At 34.0% G+C, this 6,643-nt stretch overlaps 1 long non-coding RNA gene across 2 annotated transcripts in view; it reads left to right on the top strand.

Annotated features, from left to right (window-relative positions):
- The first annotated feature begins 6,387 nt into the window (after positions 1 to 6,387).
- LOC133071926 (uncharacterized) overlaps positions 6,388 to 6,643 on the top strand; it is a 62,068-nt gene continuing 61,812 nt past the window's right edge. For both annotated transcript variants that reach the window (XR_009696561.1, XR_009696560.1), the window contains exon 1: positions 6,388 to 6,526. This is a non-coding gene — a long non-coding RNA (uncharacterized LOC133071926). The remainder of the gene's footprint in view (positions 6,527 to 6,643) is intronic.

Raw genomic sequence — 6,643 nt, 5'->3', positions numbered from 1 at the left:
TAGTTAAGACTCTCATCATGCCACCAAGATTATGATAAAATCTTCCCATCTGATGGTTCTGTGGGCTCTTCTACACTGCCAACAAATCCTCATTGTACACTCAAAGCTGACCTCTCCATTATCTTTGCACTGTACTCTGAAGACCTCCAGTACAGAAAAAAGGCCAATTCCCATGCACAGAAGACCCTCCAACACTGGCTTATTTTGCTGTTTGTTTTCTGTTTTTCTCCAAAGGTGTACTGGATATTTTACTATCTTCAGAAAACATTTGTCCCTTTTATTGTTTTGCATATTTGTTCACAATTCTTGCTTGGAATATCAGAAAAATTGAAAATAAAGAGCCATGATAAAATAGCTTTTTCATATTCTACAGCTTAAGTTGAATAATGTTAAAACATTACTTATTGCTCTCCTTCAGCGTAAGGCAATGTTATAACTTTCAGTCTTCCTGAAGTTCCTTATTTATGCAGTGAATATGCCCAGTAATAATTTATTTCTCATTTATTAAAATACTTTGTATATATAAGAAGAGCTTAGACTTTTTGGTCTCATAACTTCTTCATATTTTTTAAAATTAGTAAAGTTGCCAGTTAGATTTGTGTGAGCTATGTGGATTGGCATCTATTGTATTTTAAATAAAACTTATTTAAAAGTAATGATGCATTAGTGCCTTTATAATAATAAATCAATTACATGATACTATAAGGAATTTAATGAAAATTAAGTACGTTTTTTAAAAAGAAAAAAGTGCAAAGAGTGGTATTGTTATATTTTACAAAATTTTTAAATATCTTGCTTAATAGAAGGCATCCTGATCCTATTTTGGTTGGCATATGTGAAAAAATCTAGCCTCATACAGATAGATAATTGCAGTATTTGTTTAAAACTTCTACACAGATTTTTATTTCTTTTGACATATTGATTCTCAACATGGCAAATAAACAGTAAGTCTTGATTATTGATCTGTTTTCTTACCTACATATTGATGCTGATGTCATATGATCATTTTATCTTATGGAATCAAAATTTTATGCAAAAATATAGAGGGGGGAGATAATTCTCTGAATTATCAACTCTGAATTGCTGAGAAAACCATATGTACAAACCTTCTTCTCCATTCTCGTATTACTCTGCCCTAAGGTCTTCATTATTCTTTTGATTTCCTGTGTTTACAGTTGACCAGTTTGTATATTCTTCAGGGCTGTTTTCTCACTCTAGATGACCTCCTACAGCTTTTGAGACCACTGGTTTGACCTTCTAAAATGTCTATATGACTTAGTAAGACGTGTTCTCACTTTAACACCTCTCTTCTCTCACTGAATGTCTCTGGCAGCCCACTCCCCTCCTTTTTTTAAACAAATAAAATAGTAACATTTTTTAAATTAAATTGGGCAAAAAGAGATTGAAAACCATATTATTAACTAAATTGGTTAAATTTAAAGGATTTTTAAGGTAGTAACATTTCATACTTCTGTGGACCTTATATCTTAGGGTACTACGGGCATATTATATATATATATATATATATATATATATATATTTAGTAAATACTTTTGGGTTGGGTGATATATGTGGTAGATTGGTTGCAATGATGGCCTGGTTAATGATCTCTTGTATCCATACAACTTGATTTTGAAGCTTCTTCCTTCAATAAGTGAAATTAATTTTCCCACCTCTGAAATCTATACTGGACTTGTGATTTCTTTTTTTTAATGGAATACAATGGATGCTCTGAGTTTTGTCCTTAAGAGCCTTGAAGGCAAGGGTCTTATTTTTCTCCTCTCCTTCCTCCTCCCTTTTTTTCACTTCTCTCTCCCTTTGTCTCCCTTTTCCCCTCTTCCATCTCCACCAAGAGAAAAACTCTGGGCTAGCCTGCTGCAGTGAGTCAACATGAAAGAGGCTCTTGTCCTACAGGCAGCTTATACCTAGAAGCAGATTGCAAATTTTCAGCAGACACATAAGAAAGAGCACTGATACCAGAAGAACCACTAGAATGACCACAGGCTAAGCTGTTCAGTTGCTCAGTTTTGTCCAACGCTTTGCGACAATATGAACTGTAGCCCACAAGTTCCTCTGTCCATGGGATTTTCCCTGGCAAGAATACTGGAGTGGGATGCCAATTCCTCCTCCAGGGGATCTTCTCAACCCAGGGCTCTAACCCACATCTCCTGCATTGGCAGTTGAATTCTTTACTAATGAGCCATCAAGGAAGTCTTGCAGGCTAAATTATTGATCAAGAAAATCATGAACAAAATAGATGGTTATTACTTAAAAGATTAACATCTGGAAAGGTTTATTACTAAGCAATATGTAAATGATACAACATTGTACAGGGTTTTATATATATATATATATATTATATATTGGTTATATATAATATATATAGTGGTTATATATATATATATATATATATATATATAGTGGTTTCTTTTTCATATATTACTGTCTGGAAATTATATATTTTTGGCTTGAGATAAAATTGATTATACATTGAAAAATAAGCTTTTCAGCCTTTTCAGCTTTCTCATTTCTTGGTGAATTTCATGTTCGGTTTATTTCAGTCTCTTCTTCAGTCAAAGTTATCCATGACTCCATGACTTTGGATGGACAATCCAAGAAACTTTTGTTTTAGAGAAAGTGCTTTTATAAATAAATGTTAAATGCTAAAATTTTCTTTTCCAATTCAGCATCGCTCCAGTGTAATTTATTCAAAATATTTTCTGATTCTATTTTACTTCTGGCCTCACAGTATATTAGATATAGATAATAAAAGAAAGAAATAATGATCACTGGCAACGATTCTCATAATTTCTTAAAACAATAGTGATAAAATAAAATGATGAGTGGTAGGAGATTAATTTCCACTTCCTATTCCCTCTTTCATTTCTATTACAATAAAAAATGGATCAATCTTTAATTCATTCCACAAACAGTGTATCCACCCTGAAGCAGGTGTGGGCCAGGATCATAACAGAGTATACAATGGAGAATAAAATAAAAGTGGACTCTGCTATTATGGAGCTGATAGCAAAGCTAAGGAAAACAAATGTCATTCAATAACTACACAAATTATATATCATAGTAAGAGCTACAAAGGAAAGTTATATGACCTATAAAAAAAAATGGAAAAAAAAATTGGGGGTGAGGTGGACTATAAATTAAGGATCCACAAAAGTGTCCTGTTAAAAGTGACATTTAAAGAGAGTTAAAGTTTGAGTAGGAAGCAAATATATTGCAAGTATAGGAAAGATAATGCCAGAGAGATGAAATAACACATGTAAATGCCTTAACTTGAGAAGCATGTTACTATTTGAAAGAAATAAAATATCAGTTTAGTTATTGGAGTGAGTAAGAGATAACTGATGATCCATTAGTTTGGAGATGAAGGTGAGCAGTTGACCTCGTGTGGCTAAGTATACCTTGATGAGGATTATATATTATATCCTAAGTACACAGTGAGTCACTGAAGAGATGCAAGGAAGCTGGAGGTAAGATTCAATATATATCTTCTTTTTCTTTTAGTTGAACATTTTACAGACATAAAGTTCATAAATCATAAATGTATATTTGTATTAGTAAGGATTCTTCAGAGAAACAGAAACAGTAGGAGACAGATAGATAGATGATAAATTTATGATGAAGAATTGGCTGACATGATTATGGAGGCTGAGGTCTCATGATCTGATGTCTGCAAACTCTAGATCTAGGAAAGCCAGTAATATTATCAGTCTAAGTCTGGAGGCCTGAGAACCAGGGGAACCAACCCATGTGGTATTAAACCCAGTTTCCCAGTCAAAGGGCTGGAGAATGTGGGATGAGATGTCCCAGCCCAAAGAGGCAGGCAGGAAGCAAACAGGATAAATTTCTCCTTCCTCTACCAGTTGTTTTATTCAGACACTCAAGGGGTTGAATGATGCCCCTCCCCCACATTATTGAGCCCACTGACACAAATGTGAATCTTATATGGAAATGGTCTCATATACCCATCCAGAATCTGTCCCCTCCTCTGCCTCATGGGCATGACACACAAAATTAACCATCACAGTATTAAATAATAATAATCAAGTGAACACACCTTTGTAACTTGTGTCTGTTGCCAGAGACCACCTTCAGTAACTTCTTCCTATCTTTATCCTACCCTTTTCCTAGGGTCCATCATCCCCCTGACACTTAACATTTTAGATTAATTTTGTCTCTTTAAAATTTTGTATAAATAACATCATATAGCAAATACTCGGTGTCTGACTTATTTTATTCTGTTTCTGCCTGCAGCAGTAGTATTATACACCATCTATTTCCTGTATAATATTCTGTATTCTAACAATAGCTCTATTTATTTATTTATTCTATTATTGATGGGCATTTAGACACTACATTTGGTTTTTCTGTAAGGCTAATGCATCCATCAACACTTTGTACATTTTGTTGCATTTGTATACACACATTTTTTGTTGTTGTTGTTGAATATATACAGAAAAGAAAAATTGCTAGACCAAAGGGAATATGTATATTCAAATTTAGTACTACTAATAAAACAGTTTCCAAGGCCTGTTGTGCTCAATTGCACTTCTGCTAGCAGAATAAAGTAAAAGAGAAATAAATTTACTATAGGGAAAAAAAAAATAAGAAAGAAACTTGTCTGTTGGGATTTTGGCACCGGAAGGAAAGAAAAAGAAATCTCTCCTGAGAATTCATACTCACAAACTGGTCCTCATCTGGATTTGCAGCTAGTGAGCTAAAACTTTCAAGTTGAGAATTTATTTTTAAGTGATTCCATGTAAGTCCCTTCAGGCACCAGGCAGAAGCAAATGCAAGTACTCTCCAGAGAAATGCTTCTTTCAATCAGGTCTGACCATAATCCCATAAATAATGTTCCAGAAGAAATAAAATACAGTTAAAAAATCACACAACTAATTATAAAAGAAACAATCATGAGCAAGAACTTACAGAAACAAGACACAGAAAAGTTAAATTGACAAAAAGTACAGATTTGGGGGTTGTAAGACAAAATATAATTTAATTGAATATACATTATTTTAGATAAATAAATAAAGCAATTAAAATATAAATACTTAAGAGACAAAGCAAATATCTAAGGAGACAAGAGGAAGGATCAACTAAAATGTAAACTGAAATTATGTAAATTTTGCAAATAGAATCACAGAAGAAAAAAAGTTAAATATTTTGAAAAGAAGATAAATGCAGATGACTAAGAAGATATAATTGCCTAGATGCATAAGAAAGAGACGTGACACTATTCAAAGAGATAATAGTTGATAATTTTCCTCTACTTTTGGAGTAATCCTCAGATTTAGAAATATAATCAATTCTTAACAATTTTAAGTGGAAAGAAATCAGAACTTATACATGTCACAGTTTAATCTGCACTAAACAAAAGCTTAAAATAAAACTTGAAAATTGTATAGAATGATAAGATAAATTACCTACAGAGGCACCATGGTGAGACTGAGAACTGACTTTCCAATAGCTAAAATCGTAACTAGAAGACAGCATAATTTCATGCATTGTGCTAAGAGAAAATAACTGTGAGGCTAAGAATGAATCCCAATGGATTCTTGGACTATCTTCCAAGAATGAAGGCAAAATAAAGACATGATTGGATGAATCCAAATTTAGGTTTGTTCTCTCTCTCTTTTTTTTTTTTTTGCTTTGGTTTCTATTGTTTTTATCATCAAAATCCTTCGTATAAATATTTTCTAGATTATGCACCAGACAAAGTGGAATAAATCCCAGATAGAAAATTGTTTGGCACATACACACACAAAAAACTCATGAACCAAGATATTAGAAATATATGGGGGCATATAAATAAACATTTCTTGACAACACAATGATAGTATCACCACATTTGAGGGGTGTATTCATTTCTTTGAGCGCTGTAGCTAAGTGCCACAAACTGCATTGCTGTAAACAACAGCAATTTATTCTTTCACACTTCGGGAGGTAGAAAGTTCAGAGCTCTCTCCGAAGTCTCTAGAAGATTATTGGTTGCATACTGTTCTCTTAGCTTCTGATACTGCTGGCAAATCTTGGCATTCTTTGGCTTGTAGATGCATCATTCTTGGCACTGTTCCATTGCCACAAGGCATTCTCATTGTATGTCTGAGTATCTTTTCTCCTCTTGTAAAGAAACCAGTTATATTTGATTTAGGTCTCACTCATGGGGTTGCAAATAGTCTGACACGATTTAGCAACTAAACCACCACCACTACTGGATTAGGAGGGCTTCCAGGTGACGCTAGTGGTAAAGAATCGCCTGCCAAGGCAAGAGACCTGGATTCAATCCCTGAGTCAGGAAAATCCCCTGAAGTAGGAACAGCAAGGCTTTACAGTATTCTTGCCTGAAAAACTCCATAGACAGAAGAGCCTGGTGGGTTACAGCCCATTGGATTGCAAAAGAGTCAGACATGACTGAGCAACTGAGCAGACAGAGCTACTGCCAGTAGGACCTCATTGTAACTTGACTATGCAGAGATTCTATTTCTGAATGAAGTCAGCGTCTCAGGTAAGGAGGATTAGAATTTAAACATATCTTTTCAGGAGACGCCATCAACTCACACAATGGATTAAAATAAGATATAAAATCTAAGAATAGAAAAAAGGGAGAAAAGGGAACTACGCT

The sequence above is a fragment of the Dama dama genome, chromosome 17, assembly GCF_033118175.1.
Source record: "Dama dama isolate Ldn47 chromosome 17, ASM3311817v1, whole genome shotgun sequence".
Classification (NCBI taxonomy): Eukaryota; Metazoa; Chordata; class Mammalia; order Artiodactyla; family Cervidae; genus Dama; species Dama dama.
Note: the sequence above shows the minus strand (reverse complement) of the source record. Positions and strands in the feature narration are given on the sequence as shown.